The following is a 20,431-nucleotide window of genomic DNA, read 5'->3' on the forward strand; positions in this document are numbered from 1 at the left end:
ATTAAACCCTTGGCCGGGTGGTGGTGGCACACGCCTTTAATCCCAGCACTCGGGAGGAAGAGCCAGGCGGATCTCTGTGAGTTCGAGGCCAGCCTGGACTACCAAGTGAGTCCCAGGAAAGGCGCAAAGCTACACAGAGAAACCCTGTCTCGAAAAACCAAAAAAAAAAAAAAAAAAAAAAAAAAGAAAAGAAAAAAGAATTAAACCCTCATGGACAATCCAACCCCAAGAGAGAAGCCTGGAGAACTACAGGTAAATTTGCTAGTATCAACCTTGTTAGTGAGTACAAAAATAAAGCCTCAGAATTCATAACCACAAACAGGTACATATGAGTAAGTCTAATTCACACTAACTTAATTGTGCCACAAAACCTCAAACCAAGAATGTAATTCATATAGATTCCAGACTCACAGAAGAAAACTCAAATCTTTTAGAGGAATGTCCTTTCTCTCAGCCCTCAAACATTCCATTCAATTTTTTCTGAGAAATGATCATGTTATATATACAAAAATTCTTACCTAATTTAGGAAACAAGACTGAAAAAGACAATAGAAAATTTAGGCTAGTGGATCATTATACATTAGAATTATTAGATATAAAACATAAAACGTAGTTAAATATAGCTTATTGAAAACAAAACGTTTAAACATAAGAATAAATACCAGGCAAATAGGGAAAAGTATATACTTTCTGGAAAATTAAGATGATTTAAATAACCTCAACATTTTAAAGATAGTAGAACACATAGTGAGTACTTATGATATTTTGTTGAATGAATACATGATTATAAAAAATGTATTACCCTAAGCACAAAAACACTTGAAATGATATGAGAATGTTGTGTTTTGCTAAATGGGTCCATTACCAATGAAAATTCGAGGATCAGATATTGGGTAAAACCTTAGGGATCAAAGAAGCACAGGAGGAGTGAACAGCTGACCTTCCCTTTCTTACCAGAGACCAACCCAGCACACCTTCTATCCACATGTCCCAGGTCAAAGAGAGCTCTTTAACTCCAAGTCCCTCCCTCCTCCTTCCTGTCCAACTTCCCTATCTGTACTCCTGGCTTTTCTATGGCTAATTCCAGTCAGTTAGCCACTGGTTCCACCCCCTCATTCAACATTAACACTATTAACATAGTCTAAGAGTGTCATAGTGTGATCAAATATCCTGCAACAAGAGAAGATATATAGATATCTCTGGCTCCAGAGAACAAGCATAGACAAAAGGACAAATAGATTGCCATCTACACCTTGTCCATAACAAGTCTAGAGTATGCAACACATCCAGTGAAGACTTTCTAAGTTTAATAAATATCAGAGAGTAGCTGAGATTATGAAATAGTGAAGAGAGAATTTCTAAAGAGAAGGAAAGCTTAAAGCAGATGACAGGATTCCTGAAGAGAGTGAGTGAGAGAGGGAGAGAGTTGTTTCAATGGCTGATTCACTGAAGTAGAATAGTCATGTGAGAATTTGAATGTTGCCTCTCTAAAAGCTAAACATTTAAGTCAATACTAAGAAAAAATAAATACTTCTGCTTTCTGTTTACTTTGTATGTCTCCTGTCTTATTAACAAAATGTCAACTACATTGGAAATGCTTTTTCTTGAATATTACTAAGGACCAGCCTTAATAATCGTCTTCCCAGGGGCCCATAAGAGAAGCTACAAATGGCGAGAATTATTTTGGGGCAAAGAATCTAAGTACACCGAGCTCTTTTGTCTGTCTACCTTATTCCTCTGGGATAAAATTCTGTCTACACAGCTTCCGTTCTGCGCTCATGCCTAGCTCCTTTCTTGCCTGATTTCTCTCTACATTTACCTGCTGTCCTCTAAGCTCTCTCTTAATTCTCTCATCTTAGTTCCGCCCCATCTAGGTCCTCATCCATCTAGTTCTTCCCCATTTCAGCTCCTCTCCCATCTCCTCCTTTCTCATCTTGTTCCTCCTCATCTTGTTCTTCCCCATCTGGCTCATCCTCATCTTCCATCTCTTCCTCTATTACTCTCTTCTAGCCCTTCAATCTAGTTCTTTCCCATCTCAACCCATCCCTCTCCAGTTCTTACCCATCTAGTTCTTACATTCTCTTTTCTCTTTTAAATCTAGTCCTTCTCTGAAAATAAAACTGCCCTTTTATCCCTTTGACTTTTATCTCTCCAAGATATCTCTGCTCCCACAGTTTCTGGCAAGTATGCTCGGTCGATAGGCAACTTGACTAGGCAACTTTCATCACAGCTAGATGTACATGTAAGTTGGAACCCTTTAGTTCTGAGTTAATTGTTAAGGGTGGATCTAAAACTAGAGGTAAGATTTTGGAAAGGAGAAGGTTAAACTTAATTAGCACATCTGCGACGCCTTCTCAAACAGATAGTCTAGATGCTTAATTCTGTTCTTAAAGAGTACAGAGGTATGTCTGATAAGACTTTCATCCATCTGGGGATGGTCCTGGCCAGATGCTGCTTATGACAATAAGTACAGAAAGGCCTGAAATTAGGAATCCTGGCTGTTACTGCCCAGAAGGTTATCTAAATATCCCTTTAGTAGAGGGGAAATTGTGCTAAAAGAATGATGGAAAAGCTACAATAGCACATGAGATATTCATAGTAGGAAACAGCAAATAATCAAAAGCCAATATCACCAAGACTCTTGAGCCTCAGCTTGACCTCTGGAAGGCCCTTGGCTTCTTCCAGGTATTAGCTTGTCATAATGAGCTGAAATCCTACTTCATGTATTTTTGTGGTTTGCAGCAGCTCTTCCAACCTTCCAGTCTCTTCAATATAGAGAGACAAGAAATAGACAAGAAAGAGGAGAAAGATGCTATGTACTAGAAGGCAGTTAAGCACACACCCTGACACAAAAGGCTGGTACTCTATAGGTCTTCACTCTGAGTCCAGAGAATTCTGCTAGCTTAGAGCTCTATCCTGGCCTCTGTTCCCTGTATATTCACACAGATAACTGGTCTAGGAAGAGCTACTCTAAAGAATTTAAAAGGAACCAATGCATATGCACATATGCTACAAGTGGAAGCAAAGGCAAGAAAGGGGGAAATAAATAGCATGATGGATAGGACCTACTCAAAGAAACAAATTGCACTGCAATAAAGTCAAATAATGAGTGAACACAGTGCTAATAATTTTTAAAAGTTAATGGGGAAAATCCATTTCCATAAATTGTGCACGCACGCGCACATACTCACACACACACACACACACACTCTAAGAACAAAATTAAATTGCTCAAGAAATGTTAAAACAATAGAAAATTTTGAAATGATTTCAGAGAGCTCAGGAAAAAATGAAAAGGAGAAAAACAGAAACAGATATTAATGAAGATAGCATAAAGGAGAAAAGACATAACTAAGATCATGAGAGGTAGATTGGATTATAGAAGGAGAGAAGGAGAAAGGGGAAGATTGGTTGGAGAAAAGCAATATAAAAATTAAAGAAAAATATAAAAGACGTAGGAACTTAATTTTGTAAGATAGACATTGGAGATCCAATACATATTGATTTTCCAGAAAAAGGGACAAGGACAAAATGGAACAAAAATTACTCAAATCTGTGTTAGACAGTTTCCTTAGTTTCAACATGTTTGATTATTTGAACCGAATATCAAATTGGATCAAAGGATATATGATTTATTTGATGTTTTAAAACACTTGATCAAAAAACACATGGCATGCTATGAAAAATGATATTGAACAATAAATTTATTGATTTACAAGGCACAAAAAGATGTATATTGAAACCGACCAAAATCATACATGTAGAAGGAGATCATATTGACTTCAAATCTTCCTCTAGAAGCACTAATCATCAATGAACAAGGCAATCTTTAAAAGACAATATGTTGCAAGTGTTGCTTACATAGAAAGCCAAATATTTTTAGATATAGATGAATCCAAAGAATATCCTTCTTTTTCCCCATAAATACATGTATATATTTCCCATTTATTGACAATGGATCTTTTTCTCACATAATATATCCTGATTAAGGTTTCTCTTCCCTCTAATCCTGTAGTGATATTTTATTTGTGCTGAAATGTGGTGATATTTTATTTGCATGTTAATAAAGTTTGCTTGGAGATCACAGGAAATAGCATGAAGTTTTAAGTAGACACAAAAGTCAGGCAGAGATAGCACACTCCCTTAATCCGATCACTTGGCAGGCAGGGTCTCTATTTGTTCAAGGTCACGCTAGGGAACAGAGCCAAGCATGGTGACACACACCTTTAATCCCAGTACCAACCATAGAGATCCTGGAGGTCTGTACAGATAGGCAGTAACAAGCAAGTGAGCTAGCTGGGCTAATAGTCAATGAGAGGGCAGAAGAGCAGGGCAATAAAAGCCTGGGTAGACAGGAAGTCATGGCATTTTGGAAGCTACAGAGCTGGTGAGGTAAGGTGGTTGGTGGCTCTCACTATTTCTCTGATCTCTGAGGCTTTCACCCTTATATTTGGCTCCATGTTCTTTATTTAATAAGACCACTTAGAAATTTGTCTACATAATCCTCCCAGTTTCTTTCCACCTCCTTCTCATCCGATCCACCCCTTTTTTGTCTCTCATTAGAAAACAAACAGACGGGGGCTGGAGAGATGGCTCAGAGGTTAAGAGCACTGTTGGTTCTTCCAAAGGTCCTGAGTTCAATTCCCAGCAACCACATGGTGGCTCACAACCATCTGTAATGAGATCTGGTGCCCTCTTCTGGCCTGCAGGGATATGTGCAGACAGAACACTGTATACATAATAAATAAATAAATCTTTAAAAAAAAAAAAAACAAACAGACATCTAGGGGATAATAATAAAATGAAATATAAAAAATCAACTAACACATCAGAATAAGACCAACAAACAAAGGGGAAAACATCCCCAAAAGAACAAACAGACACACAGAAAACTACTTGAGCAGAAGATTATTTGACACATAGACTTGGAGGATAGGAGACTTGACCTCCCAATCCGGTGCTGCTGTAGGGTTGCCTTGCTGCTCTGTAACATTCTGGGATACATCATGAGGACAGAAAGGCCAGGTGAGGGGGCAAGAGCAGGAAGGGAGGAGCGAGGGAAGTTTCCCTATCTGCAGTTCCACATGTCAGCGCCATCACAGTAGCAATCACTTTGAACTCAAGCTTCCTAAGGGACTTTCAGTTTCAGACAAGTACCTCTGTTTTCTTTTCTGAAGTAGTTAAATGATGAAGGATCCACTGGGAAAGGCCAACTTACAACTACAATCCATTTTTAAGAATCCATACAGTACTGGAGACAGACGTTAAAGTGATTAGGATTCATTTTAGGAACATCGGCTCTTTAGTGTTTCAGCCCATCTGTGGGTATTGTCTTTTTTTTCTTTTTTCGTTCCTTTATTTTATTGAAAATATTTTTCTCATATATTATATCCTGATTAAGATTTCCCCTCCTGGGGGCTGGAGAGATGGCTCAGTGGTTAAGAGCACCGACTGCTCTTCCAGAGGTCCTGAGTTCAATTCCCAGCAACCACATGGTGGCTCACAACCATCCGTAATGAGATCTGGTGCCCTCTTCTGGCCTGCAGGGACACATGCAGGCAGAATACTGTATACATAATAAATAAAATAATTTAAAAAAAAAAAGATTTCCCCTCCCCTACTTCTCCCATTTTTCTCCCAACCTCCCTCCCATCCTGATCCACTCACTTTCTGTCTCTCATTAAAAAGCAATTTCTTCTTAAAGTACGTGAAGAGGATTCATTTAACAAATTAAAGGGATTTATAAATAAGAACAAATTTCTGGTAAGCTTTAGCTCTACTGAAACAAAAGTTTAAAAATAAGATACTTGTGAAAATAATGATGATAAAATACAGCATAATGTTAGAAAAAGTGGCAAACTAAAATTAATGTCTTCTCAAAATAAAGCCATAAAATTGAAACCAAGTATAACTACATACTTTCTAAGAATTGGTTTTTGTTTATTTATTTGTTTGTTTGTTTGTTTTGAGAAAGAACTTAAAGTTGGATAAGTAAGGAAGGGTAGAGGATTTGGAAGGACTTGTGGGATGGGAAAATCATGATCAAAGTATAAATTTAAATATTGTCTTAAATAATAAAATGTATAACAAGAAAACGAAATGCCAATCCAGAGCCTGAAGAACAGTGGCAAAATGGTTCCCTGGTGTGGTAGCTTCTTTCTCTACTGCTGTGACAAAGCACAGACCAAAACAATTCTGGGAAAGGTTTTATTTGGCTTACAGGTGACAGTCCACTGTGGAAGGAAGTCAAGGCAGGAACTTGAGCACAGAAATCTGGAGGCCGAATCTGAAGCAGAAATCATGAATGGATGTTGCTTGCTGGTTTCTGCTCTGCCTTACTATGCTACCTTTCTTATATAACCTATGTCCACCTACCTAAGCAAGGGACCACTCACAGTGGGCTAGACCTTTCCTCTATCAATCAGCAGTCAAGAAGATGTCCCACACACATGCCCAAAGGCTAGCTAATAAAGGCAGTTCTTAAACAAATGTTCCTTCTTCCCAACTTGACAAACGAAACCAAAAATCAGACAGTATATCTTGCATATACAAGCGTCTGGTCTTGAATTCCAGTACTAGGACACAAAAATGAAAAGAAATGGTCATCTTTTTTAAAAAATTGTATCAGTTGCTTGTTAAGACACAGAGCAACAGGGACACACAACCATTTCTAATAGAAATGCAAAATAAGAATGCCACTTTAGAAATGGTGTGACAACCCCTTACCATGCCAAACATTGACATACCTTTCTCCAAAGTATTGACCCCCCAACACACACACCTACAAGGATGGAGGTATGCCAAAGGAAGAAAAAAGTCTCTATCAAATTGCAGCAATATACACAATAAAATGAATATAGACATATTGAATGATAACACAAAGTATAGAATAAACATGTATGCATCCACACTGATATAAATAAATGTGAATGCTGTGACTTGGATTTAAGTTGCTTCCGACAGGCTCATATGTTTAAGAACTTGGTTCCCATATAGTACTGCTGTGGAGTATTTGGAAGACGGGTCTCCTAGCTGGTGGATATGGATCACTAGGGGTGGGTTTTGAAGGACAGAGCCTACGCAGATTCTGGTCCTCTTTCTGCTTTTTGATACGTTAAGACCTTAACATGTCTGTCACATCTTCTCCCACCATACCATTCTACCTAGTCTTTTCTGTCATGGTCTGAGTGCTGACTCTGAAACCAGGAGCCCCAGAGTGAAATTCAATCAGATGCTTTCTAAGGCAGGGACGGTCTTTGAGGTTTTCTCCTAACATCAAGAGGGGTTTTCTCAGCTGCTTGATGCTCTTGTTTGTAAAGAGGAACTATCCATTGTTTTCACTTGCTACCAGCACTATTGTGGCTAATCTTCTCTTGATTGCTTGCCAGCAAGATCTACATTTTAATAGGGTCGTTCATTTGAGTCTTCTCATTCTTGCTTCAGAATAGTTAGTCCCCTTAGGAAGCATTATAGAGCTCTCTGTTCTAACAGCCTAACTCCCAGCATTGGCAGGCATTGTTTATTACTGCTCTGTGGATGGAGGCAGAAGTCTATTATTCTCCCACCTGTACCTTTTAGTGTCAGGACAAAGTCATCCCTAGACCCCTGGCTCCTCTTTACCTCTCAGTATGAAGTCTTTTCCTTATAAACCAGCTTAGGTAAGGTTTAGGAGGACCATTGTTCTTGGCCAGTTTATGGAGAAAGTTGCCCAGTTGCAATGGGCCAAGCATCCCAACCATCAGCTCCCTTGGACCTCACATTCATTCTCTTCCTGCTCTCTGCAATTCTCAGAGCCCCCTAACCTCATAGGCCCTCAAGTCCCACCACCAGCCCTAAGCACCGCCTTGTTTTTACACAGAAACTCTTCCCCAAACTTCCCGTCACCCTTACATGGATCCTAGGAAACGATCTAATGATCAGCTTACAGTTAAAATGTGAACTTTTTATTGTTAACGATCTTGATCTTTGTATAAATATTTTCTGTATAAACAAAAATGAAAAGAATTTATACTAACCTATGGTGCCTTCTATCACCAGTAACTATTATACTAAATAATGGTATTTGGGTTTACAAATCAGGTTTAGCAGTTTTTCTCCTTTAAGAAATGATCAGCCACAATGAAAGTCACAATTATGGTACCCCTCCTCTCCATTAAATGACCTCAGCAACTATCATTCTATAACAATTAGATATCAGTACTTTAATACTGAGTATGTACATGAATCCCTGAAGAATGATGTTCAAATGTAAACTGCTGGGTAGGTCTGCAGTAGAGAATTCTAACTTGTTCCCAAGGGAAACTTTACTTAGAATAACACTGCATAAAAATTAATCTAAAGGAGACTTGATCCTTGACTGAAAATTGGAGTCTTTAGTTCCATTCATCTACTACACCAAGGATGCTAAGTTATTTACATTTGGGATGGACTTTTAAAATATTACTAAATTCAAAAATGATCCCTGACCTGTATGTCCCCTCTTGAAAACCCCTGACCCACACAAACCATAACACTGACAAAAATGAAGATACAGAAGGCAACAGAAAGCTTAGCAAGTAAAGGAGTTTGCTGTGCTAGCCCAACAACCATAGTGTAAGCGCCAAGTCCCAGGGTGGAAGGAAAGAACTGAATCTTGAAAGTTATCCTTGAACCTCTACATGAGGTCCTTCACACGTGTGCGCGCACACACACAGATACACACACACATACAGACACAGACACAGATACACACACACACACACACACACACACACACACACATACGCACACAAATAGCACGTTGCAGAAATCCAGCAGCAGTCTACAAGACTCCACCTACCAGGGTGAGCAGTACAGCTGCCAAGATGGCCTTAGGTCTGCTGACCCAAGCTTCCAGGTAAAGGCGGCGAGCAAAGAAGGGCCTCCCAGGTTGACCCCAGACCTGCTAGAGCAGTGGGATGGTGGTGTCCCAGAACCAAGAGCACACGGGAAGTTGTGACACCAAGGGAGACTATCGCCCAACTCAATGGGACCCTAGTCCCAGCACCGGGTTCCCACCTGGCAGAAGACTGCTCACAGATGGACACAAGGGAAAGGGACAGGCAGCTGTGTACACTGATCAGGACTCCAGGGTGGGGGGCCAGAGCTTCCTGTCCCATGCTCCGATGGTCTAATATTGAGATGGGAGTGGAGAAGGGCTTCCTTCCAAAACCTTGGCCTCCTTGGTGAAGTGCATTCAAGTGGATGCTGCCCCACATCATCCAAAGCAGGGAACACTGGGGCCAGGGACATCCACAACCTCGCCTCAACAGGCAGGCCGTCCAGGTACCTGAGGTGGAGACAACAACACATCAAAAGAAGAAACATTGCACCCACCTGCCCTCTTGCCTACCAAAACTTGGGACCGGTCCCCACCTTAACCGTCTCCTAGGCAGCACCAGGCAACCATTCTGACCTACGTCCACATCTGTCACAATCTCTCTCCTCTGCACAGACCTCCACCTCCCACCCCTAACCTCCCACCTCCCGACCCTACCCTACACCAAATACCAGGCACCACTCAGGAAACTTCTCTTCCTGTTCTGTAACTTCCCCAAAACCTGTCAGGCAAGGAACTCTCTGTATCCTCTGTGGACAACCACCTACCTGTGGCAGGGCCTAGGAACACACAGGACTCGGCTCTCTCAAGAGATTCCAAGTGGACCGAGGACAGGTAACATAGAATCTGAGGGACAAGAAGCAATTCTCACTCTTAACACCAGGATGCCTACAGCACACACCCACCCTGTGTGTCCTTATGGATTTCCCTAAACATTCCACGTGTCCTCACACAAATTTCTCTCCACAGACCCAGACCCATGGAACAGAAAAAAGTGTCCACAGACAGGGTGGGTCTGCCCACCAGCCTGCATGAAAAAAAAAAAAAAAAAACACCAACAAACTAGAGAACAACCAACACCCCACAGGCAGATTCTCATTTGCTCTGGCCTTACTTTCTCTCTCTCTCATTTATCTATCCTCCTCTACCTCCACCTCCACCTCTATCTCTGTCTTTCTCTGTCCCTCCCTCCTATGTACAGTCCCAACCCTGGTATCCAGGTTAGCTAGGCCATGTTCAGTAGGAAAATGCTTTTCACTCCTCAACAGAAAGCCTTCCTTCAATGAGCACTGAAAGTCTCCAGAGGCTCTCCTCCACACTGCTGACATCTTTCATGATGAAGCCTAGAAGAAAATCACTCTCCCTGCCACCTGGAGACAAGCCTGTCTATGCTCTTCCAAATCTCCCTCTCTACAAAGCTTCCTGGAGACTTTTGCTGTGGCTAAAAAGGGAGCTTCCTGGTGATGGGGGTGGGTGTGGAGGACCTGACTTCATGGACCTGCCTGTCATTCCACTTTAAAGGACGGTACTGCCACCTTCCCAATGCTTCCTACACAATGCTCTTACCAACCACGCTCTGGCATGCCCCTGAGCCCTAATCCACACACACGAAGCACCACTCTAAACCTTGTACTCACCTAAGCTGGATCTGAAGGATGGAGCCCTAGAAGGCTTCCCTACATGCAAACCTGTTTTTCCTCTACATCCCAGAGCTGACGACCATAACTCGTACATACTGTGCCTCTCAGGCACTGCTATGACTTCTCACAGTACTGGGCCACAATAATCCCAGGTATACACACACACACACACACACACACACACACACACACACACACAAACACACACACACACAGACATACACAAAAGCGCTCCTGCATGCTTAGCAGTTGTAGGACTCCAGATAGTGCCCTCTGTTAATTTCAGAGCCTTCTCTAGGTATTCTTCCTGCTGAGATGATGTCTGGACATGAGAATGCAGGACAAGGGGCTTTTGGACCTTTGATGGTGGGAGTTCTTCCTGGGTTTAATGCAAATGAAGCTAGGCAGGAGAAGACAGGACTATGTGTGTCCTGAATGACACAGAGGAGGCTTGTCAGGGGAAGCACGGGCTGTGAAACCTGGCCACTATGGTACCTAAGTCCTGCCTGGCCTCTTTGTGAGCATCCCTGAGTCCAAACCCTGTTCTGGATGCTTCTACTGGAATTCACCTTGAGCCACCACACTGACATACTGGGTACAACAATCAGGTTGGATAGGATGATGATTGGGGAGTTGAGGGTTCCAGATCCCTTACAGGGATCTGGGGATGTGGCTCTGGAGCTGGAACCTTTTCTAACAGGTCCCAGTGCCTAAATTCAACCTGTAGCACAACTCAAGAGAAAATCCAGTTGTAAAAGAAACAAAAGGCAAGCCAGAGAGAAGTCCAGGCAGCCAGAGAGGAGAGGGGATGGCAGGAGGAGATAAATGGATGACAGACATTTGGCCAAGGTGGCTAGCAACCAGGCCTGAGACCCTGAGCACCTCCCAGAGATGCAGGGCAGAGTTTGTGTGGTCTCCGGAAGTGAGCTGTGGATACTGCTAGGGAGGCTCAGACAAAAGCTAGGGGGTCCCGGGGTGGCCTTGTGCACCACCGTAAGGGCAGGCGGGCTGGCACGGAGGCAGGAAAAGTTCCACACAACCACCCCCATGCAGCCCAGGCTGCACAATGCCCTGCGGAGAGGTCCTCTCCTGCTCCCAGACATGGCGGCCACAGGACGCGGGAGGCTGTGCTTCCGTGAACCCCAAGCCAGCCACGTTTTGCCCGCCCGGAGCCTGTCATCTGGACCCTGCTTCCTCCTGGAGCTCTCCTGGGTCATGGAGCGGGCCAGAGAACCACTTTGGTGCTGGGGGACCCAGGCGGGAGCCCTTCCCTAGGCGGCATGCCTCCATTTCCAGGGTAGCACAGGGACCTGCTGGCGGAATTGGCAAACTGAATCCGCGGGATGGCAGCAGGGCACCAAGAATGCCAAGGGCCAATGGCGAAGGGTGCTCTCTCTCCGCCCTTCACAAAGAAAAAAAAAAAAAAAAAAGCCAAAGCTCCAAGATGGAGGACAATCATCTAGGCTAGGACTGGACAGACATGCCACTCTAGGGCTGCTGCTAGGGATTCAGTGGTGTGCAGAAGGTGAGGGTGTGGTGTGTAGATGGGGGTAACAGACTTTAACTGGTTCCTCCATTGTAACCTCCATGCACTGCACTTCCCTGACACACTCGGCTTTGTGCCAGCCCCTGAAGGCCCTGCCTGAGGGTATGGTGGGGTGCAGGGAGAGAGGGCAGGTGGTGGAGGGTGTCATGGAGGGGGCCAAGTGGGGAGTGTGTGGATGTGGAGGCAGGCTCACTTGAGAGTCTGAGCCACACCCTAAGGAAGTCCTCCACAAACCACATCTGGACTATAGGGGAGGAGCCAAAGAAACATAATAATGGGGTTGGGGTTCAGGGGCAGAGCATCGCCCCCTAGCTGCCAAACCAGGGTATTCTAACAGCTGCATCCCTACCTTAGCCCAGCCTTCACCCCAGACACACAGACACACACAGACACACACACAGAACCAGACACACACACACACACACACACACACACACACACACACACACACACAGCAGCTTTCAGAGATCCAGTGACTGTCTACATGACTCCACCCACCAGGGTGACCAGTACAGCTTCCAGCATGGCCTTGGGTCTGCTGACCCAAGCTTCCAGGTCAAGGTGGCCCGGCAAGAGGGGCCTCCAAGGCTGTACCCGGTTCTTCTAAGGCAGTGGGATGGAAAGTGTTACACCAAGGGAGACGACCACCCAACTCAATGGGACCCTAGACCCAGCTCGGGCTTCCCACCTTGCAGGAGGCCGCTCCAGGATGGACACAAGGCAAAAGGGCAGGCAGCTGTGTATGCTTGTAAGGGATGCAGAGTCAGCGGCCTTAGTCCCGTGTCCCAAATCCGATGGCCTAATACTAAGATGGGAGAAGAAGGACTTCCTTCCAAAACCTTGGCCTTGGTAGTGATGAGCATTCAGATGGATGCTGCCCTACATCATGCGAAGCAGGGACCATAAGGCCCGGGACATCCACAAACTTGCCTCAACACGCAGGGCGTCCAGGTCCCTGAGGTGAAGACAAGAACACATCAAAAGAAGAAACATTGCACCCACCTGCCCTCATGCCCTACCAAACCCTGGGCCCAGGCCCCCACCTTAACCGTCTCCTAGGCAGCACCAGGCAACCATTCTGACCTACGTCCACCTCTGTCACAATATCTCTCCTCTGCACAGCCCTCCACCTCCCACCCCTAACCTCCCACCTCCCGACCCTACCCTACACCAAATACCAGGCACCACTCAGGAAACTTCTCTTTCCATTCTCTAACTTGCCCAAGACCCTGTCAGGCATGGAACTCTCTGTATCCTCTGTGGACACCCACCTACCTGTGGCAGGGCCTAGGAACACACAGGACTCGGCTCTCTCAAGAGATTCCAAGTGGACCGAGGACAGGTAACATAGAATCTGAGGGACAAGAAGCAATTCTCACTCTTAACACCAGGATGCCTACAGCACACACCCACCCTGTATGTCCTTATGGATTTCCCTAAACATTCCACGTGTCCTCACACAAATTTCTCTCCACGGGCCCAGACCCATGGAACAGAAAAAAGTGTCCACAGAAAGAGTGGGTCTGCCCACCAGGCTGCATGAAAAAAAAAAAAAAAAACACCAACAAACTAGAGAACAACCAACACCCCACAGGCAGATTCTCATTTGCTCTGGCCTTACTTTCTCTCTCTCTCATTTATCTATCCTCCTCTACCTCCACCTCCACCTCTATCTCTGTCTTTCTCTGTCCCTCGCTCCTATGTACAGTCCCAACCCTGGTATCCAGGTTAGCTAGGCCATGTTCAGTAGGGAAATGCTTTTCACTCCTCAGCAGGAAGTCTTCCTTCCATGAGCACTGAAAGTCTCCAGAGGCTCTCCTCCACACTGCTGACATCTTCCATGATGAAGCCTAGAAGTGAATCACTCTCCCTGCCACCTGGAGACAAGCCTGTCTATGCTCTTCCAAATCTCCCTCTCTACAAAGCTTCCTGGAGACTTTTGCTGTGGCTAAAAAGGGAGCTTCCTGGTGATGGGGGTGGGTGTGGAGGACCTGACTTCATGGAACTGCCTGTCATTCCACTTTAAAGGACGGTACTGCCACTTTCCCAATGGTTCCTACACAATGCTCTTACCAACCAGGCTCTGGCATGCCCCTGAGCCCTAATCCACACACACGAAGCACCACTCTAAACCTTGTACTCACCTGAGCTGGATCTGAAGGATGGAGCCCTAAAAGGCTTTCCTACATGCAAACCTGTCAATCCTCTACATCCCAGAGCTGACAACCATAACTCATACATACTGTGCCTCTCAGGCACTGCTATGACTTCTCACAGTACTGGGCCACAATAATCCCAGGTACACACACACACACACACACACACACACACACACACACACACACACACACAAAAAAAAAAAAAAACCACACACACACATACACAAAACGCTCCTGCATGCTTAGCAGTTGTAGGACTCCAGATAGTGCCCTCTGTTAATTTCAGAGCCTTGTCTAAGTATTCTTCCTGCTGAGATGATGTCTGGACATGAGAATGCAGGACAAGGGGCTTTTGGACCTTTGATGGTGGGAGTTCTTCCTGGGTTTAATGCAAATGAAGCAAGGCAGGAGAAGACAGGACTATGTGTGTCCTGAATTACATAAAGGAGGCTTGTCAGGTGGAGCACGGGCTGTGAAACCTGGCCACTATGGTACCTAAGTCCTGCCTGGCCTCTTTGTGAGCACCCCTGAGTCCAAACCCTGTTCTGGATGCTTCTACTGGAATTCACCTTGAGCCACCACACTGCCATACTGGGTACGAACAATCAGGTTGGATAGGATGATGATTGGGGAGTTGAGGGTTCCAGATCCCTTACAGGGATCTGGGGATGTGGCTCTGGAGCTGGAACCTTTTCTAACAGGTCCCAGTGCCTAAATTCAACCTGTAGCACAACTCAAGAGAAAATCCAGTTGTAAAAGAAACAAAAGGCAAGCCAGAGAGAAGTCCAGGCAGCCAGAGAGGAGAGGGGATGGCAGGAGGAGATAAATGGATGACAGACATTTGGCCAAGGTGGCTAGCAACCAGGCCTGAGACCCTGAGCACCTCCCAGAGATGCAGGGCAGAGTTTGTGTGGTCTCCGGAAGTGAGCTGTGGATACTGCTAGGGAGGCTCAGACAAAAGCTAGGGGGTCCCGGGGTGGCCTTGTGCACCACCGAGTCAGGGCAGGTGGGCTGGCACAGAGGCAGGAAAAGTTCCACACCACCACCCCCATGCAGCCCAGGCTGCACAATGCCCTGCGGAGAGGTCCTCTCCTGCTCCCAGATATGGCGGCCACAGGACCCCGAAGGCTGTGCTTTCGTGAACCCCAAGCCAGCCACGTTTTGCCCGCCTGGAGCCGGTCATCTGGACCCTGCTTCCTCCTCCAGCTCTCCTGGGTCATGGAGCGGGCCAGAGAACCTCTTTGGTCCTGGGGGACCCAGGCGGGAGCCCTTCCCTAGGCGGCATGCCTCCATTTCCAGGGTAGCACAGGGACCTGCTGGCGGAATTGGCAAACTGAATCCGCGGGATGGCAGCAGGGCACCGGGAATGCCAAGGGCCAAGGGCGAAGGGTGCTCTCTCTCCGCCCTTCACAAAGCAAAAAAAAAAAAAAAAAAGCCAAAGCTCCAAGATGGAGGACAACCATCTAGGCTAGGACTGGACAGACATGCCACTCTAGGGCTGCTGCTAGCGATTCAGTGGTGTGCAGAAGGTGAGGGTGTGGTGTGTAGATGGGGGTAACAGACTTTAACTGGTTCCTCCATTGTAACCTCCATGCACTGCACTTCCCTGACACACTCGGCTTTGTGCCAGCCCCTGAAGGCCCTGCCTGAGGGTATGGTGGGGTGCAGGGAGAGAGGGCAGGTGGTGGAGGGTGTCATGGAGGGGGCCAAGTGGGGAGTGTGTGGATGTGGAGGCAGGCTCACTTGAGAGTCTGAGCCACACCCTAAGGAAGTCCTCCACAAACCACATCTGGACTATAGGGGAGGAGCCAAAGAAACATAATAATGGGGTTGGGGTTCAGGGGCAGAGCATCGCCCCCTAGCTGCCAAACCAGGGTATTCTAACAGCTGCATCCCTACCTTAGCCCAGCCTTCACCCCAGACACACAGACACACACAGACACACACACAGAACCAGACACACACACACACACACACACACACACACACACACACACACACACAGCAGCTTTCAGAGATCCAGTGACTGTCTACATGACTCCACCCACCAGGGTGACCAGTACAGCTTCCAGCATGGCCTTGGGTCTGCTGACCCAAGCTTCCAGGTCAAGGTGGCCCGGCAAGAGGGGCCTCCAAGGCTGTACCCGGTTCTTCTAAGGCAGTGGGATGGAAAGTGTTACACCAAGGGAGACGACCACCCAACTCAATGGGACCCTAGACCCAGCTCGGGCTTCCCACCTTGCAGGAGGCCGCTCCAGGATGGACACAAGGCAAAAGGGCAGGCAGCTGTGTATGCTTGTAAGGGATGCAGAGTCAGCGGCCTTAGTCCCGTGTCCCAAATCCGATGGCCTAATACTAAGATGGGAGAAGAAGGACTTCCTTCCAAAACCTTGGCCTTGGTAGTGATGAGCATTCAGATGGATGCTGCCCTACATCATGCGAAGCAGGGACCATAAGGCCCGGGACATCCACAAACTTGCCTCAACACGCAGGGCGTCCAGGTCCCTGAGGTGAAGACAAGAACACATCAAAAGAAGAAACATTGCACCCACCTGCCCTCATGCCCTACCAAACCCTGGGCCCAGGCCCCCACCTTAACCGTCTCCTAGGCAGCACCAGGCAACCATTCTGACCTACGTCCACCTCTGTCACAATATCTCTCCTCTGCACAGCCCTCCACCTCCCACCCCTAACCTCCCACCTCCCGACCCTACCCTACACCAAATACCAGGCACCACTCAGGAAACTTCTCTTTCCATTCTCTAACTTGCCCAAGACCCTGTCAGGCATGGAACTTTCTGTATCCTCTGTGGACACCCACCTACCTGTGGCAGGGCCTAGGAACACACAGGACTCGGCTCTCTCAAGAGATTCCAAGTGGACCGAGGACAGGTAACATAGAATCTGAGGGACAAGAAGCAATTCTCACTCTTAACACCAGGATGCCTACAGCACACACCCACCCTGTATGTCCTTATGGATTTCCCTAAACATTCCACGTGTCCTCACACAAATTTCTCTCCACGGGCCCAGACCCATGGAACAGAAAAAAGTGTCCACAGAAAGAGTGGGTCTGCCCACCAGGCTGCATGAAAAAAAAAAAAAAAAACACCAACAAACTAGAGAACAACCAACACCCCACAGGCAGATTCTCATTTGCTCTGGCCTTACTTTCTCTCTCTCTCATTTATCTATCCTCCTCTACCTCCACCTCCACCTCTATCTCTGTCTTTCTCTGTCCCTCGCTCCTATGTACAGTCCCAACCCTGGTATCCAGGTTAGCTAGGCCATGTTCAGTAGGGAAATGCTTTTCACTCCTCAGCAGGAAGTCTTCCTTCCATGAGCACTGAAAGTCTCCAGAGGCTCTCCTCCACACTGCTGACATCTTCCATGATGAAGCCTAGAAGTGAATCACTCTCCCTGCCACCTGGAGACAAGCCTGTCTATGCTCTTCCAAATCTCCCTCTCTACAAAGCTTCCTGGAGACTTTTGCTGTGGCTAAAAAGGGAGCTTCCTGGTGATGGGGGTGGGTGTGGAGGACCTGACTTCATGGAACTGCCTGTCATTCCACTTTAAAGGACGGTACTGCCACTTTCCCAATGGTTCCTACACAATGCTCTTACCAACCAGGCTCTGGCATGCCCCTGAGCCCTAATCCACACACACGAAGCACCACTCTAAACCTTGTACTCACCTGAGCTGGATCTGAAGGATGGAGCCCTAAAAGGCTTTCCTACATGCAAACCTGTCAATCCTCTACATCCCAGAGCTGACAACCATAACTCATACATACTGTGCCTCTCAGGCACTGCTATGACTTCTCACAGTACTGGGCCACAATAATCCCAGGTACACACACACACACACACACACACACACACACACACACACAAAAAAAAAAAAAAAAACCACACACACACATACACAAAACGCTCCTGCATGCTTAGCAGTTGTAGGACTCCAGATAGTGCCCTCTGTTAATTTCAGAGCCTTGTCTAAGTATTCTTCCTGCTGAGATGATGTCTGGACATGAGAATGCAGGACAAGGGGCTTTTGGACCTTTGATGGTGGGAGTTCTTCCTGGGTTTAATGCAAATGAAGCAAGGCAGGAGAAGACAGGACTATGTGTGTCCTGAATTACATAAAGGAGGCTTGTCAGGTGGAGCACGGGCTGTGAAACCTGGCCACTATGGTACCTAAGTCCTGCCTGGCCTCTTTGTGAGCACCCCTGAGTCCAAACCCTGTTCTGGATGCTTCTACTGGAATTCACCTTGAGCCACCACACTGCCATACTGGGTACGAACAATCAGGTTGGATAGGATGATGATTGGGGAGTTGAGGGTTCCAGATCCCTTACAGGGATCTGGGGATGTGGCTCTGGAGCTGGAACCTTTTCTAACAGGTCCCAGTGCCTAAATTCAACCTGTAGCACAACTCAAGAGAAAATCCAGTTGTAAAAGAAACAAAAGGCAAGCCAGAGAGAAGTCCAGGCAGCCAGAGAGGAGAGGGGATGGCAGGAGGAGATAAATGGATGACAGACATTTGGCCAAGGTGGCTAGCAACCAGGCCTGAGACCCTGAGCACCTCCCAGAGATGCAGGGCAGAGTTTGTGTGGTCTCCGGAAGTGAGCTGTGGATACTGCTAGGGAGGCTCAGACAAAAGCTAGGGGGTCCCGGGGTGGCCTTGTGCACCACCGAGTCAGGGCAGGTGGGCTGGCACAGAGGCAGGAAAAGTTCCACACCACCACCCCCATGCAGCCCAGGCTGCACAATGCCCTGCGGAGAGGTCCTCTCCTGCTCCCAGATATGGCGGCCACAGGACCCCGAAGGCTGTGCTTTCGTGAACCCCAAGCCAGCCACGTTTTGCCCGCCTGGAGCCGGTCATCTGGACCCTGCTTCCTCCTCCAGCTCTCCTGGGTCATGGAGCGGGCCAGAGAACCTCTTTGGTCCTGGGGGACCCAGGCGGGAGCCCTTCCCTAGGCGGCATGCCTCCATTTCCAGGGTAGCACAGGGACCTGCTGGCGGAATTGGCAAACTGAATCCGCGGGATGGCAGCAGGGCACCGGGAATGCCAAGGGCCAAGGGCGAAGGGTGCTCTCTCTCCGCCCTTCACAAAGCAAAAAAAAAAAAAAAAAAGCCAAAGCTCCAAGATGGAGGACAACCATCTAGGCTAGGACTGGACAGACATGCCACTCTAGGGCTGCTGCTAGCGATTCAGTGGTGTGCAGAAGGTGAGGGTGTGGTGTGTAGATGGGGGTAACAGACTTTAACTGGTTCCTCCATTGTAACCTCCATGCACTGCACTTCCCTGACACACTCGGCTTTGTGCCAGCCCCTGAAGGCCCTGCCTGAGGGTATGGTGGGGTGCAGGGAGAGAGGGCAGGTGGTGGAGGGTGTCATGGAGGGGGCCAAGTGGGGAGTGTGTGGATGTGGAGGCAGGCTCACTTGAGAGTCTGAGCCACACCCTAAGGAAGTCCTCCACAAACCACATCTGGACTATAGGGGAGGAGCCAAAGAAACATAATAATGGGGTTGGGGTTCAGGGGCAGAGCATCGCCCCCTAGCTGCCAAACCAGGGTATTCTAACAGCTGCATCCCTACCTTAGCCCAGCCTTCACCCCAGACACACAGACACACACAGACACACACACAGAACCAGACACACACACACACACACACACACACACACACACACACACACACAGCAGCTTTCAGAGATCCAGTGACTGTCTACATGACTCCACCCACCAGGGTGACCAGTACAGCTTCCAGCATGGCCTTGGGTCTGCTGACCCAAGCTTCCAGGTCAAGGTGGCCCGGCAAGAGGGGCCTCCAAGGCTGTACCCGGTTCTTCTAAGGCAGTGGGATGGAAAGTGTTACACCAAGGGAGACGACCACCCAACTCAATGGGACCCTAGACCCAGCTCGGGCTTCCCACCTTGCAGGAGGCCGCTCCAGGATGGACACAAGGCAAAAGGGCAGGCAGCTGTGTATGCTTGTAAGGGATGCAGAGTCAGCGGCCTTAGTCCCGTGTCCCAAATCCGATGGCCTAATACTAAGATGGGAGAAGAAGGACTTCCTTCCAAAACCTTGGCCTTGGTAGTGATGAGCATTCAGATGGATGCTGCCCTACATCATGCGAAGCAGGGACCATAAGGCCCGGGACATCCACAAACTTGCCTCAACACGCAGGGCGTCCAGGTCCCTGAGGTGAAGACAAGAACACATCA

The 20,431-nt window shown here is 47.2% G+C and overlaps 1 long non-coding RNA gene across 2 annotated transcripts; it reads right to left on the bottom strand.

Annotated features, from left to right (window-relative positions):
- Positions 1-6,270: 6,270 nt before the first annotated feature.
- On the bottom strand, positions 6,271-9,790 carry LOC131901071 (uncharacterized). Of its 2 annotated transcripts, XR_009376333.1 has the most exons (4): positions 9,625-9,729; positions 9,037-9,307; positions 7,926-7,980; positions 6,271-6,286 (listed from the first exon to the last, which is right to left on the bottom strand). It is a non-coding gene; the product is annotated as an uncharacterized LOC131901071 (long non-coding RNA). The 2 variants fall into 2 exon arrangements; XR_009376332.1 differs by lacking the exons at positions 6,271-6,286; positions 7,926-7,980 and having other exon boundaries at positions 9,112-9,307; positions 9,625-9,790.
- Positions 9,791-20,431: the final 10,641 nt, after the last annotated feature.

Source organism: Peromyscus eremicus, unplaced genomic scaffold (assembly GCF_949786415.1).
Source record: "Peromyscus eremicus unplaced genomic scaffold, PerEre_H2_v1 PerEre#2#chrX_unloc_2, whole genome shotgun sequence".
Taxonomy (NCBI): domain Eukaryota; kingdom Metazoa; phylum Chordata; class Mammalia; order Rodentia; family Cricetidae; genus Peromyscus; species Peromyscus eremicus.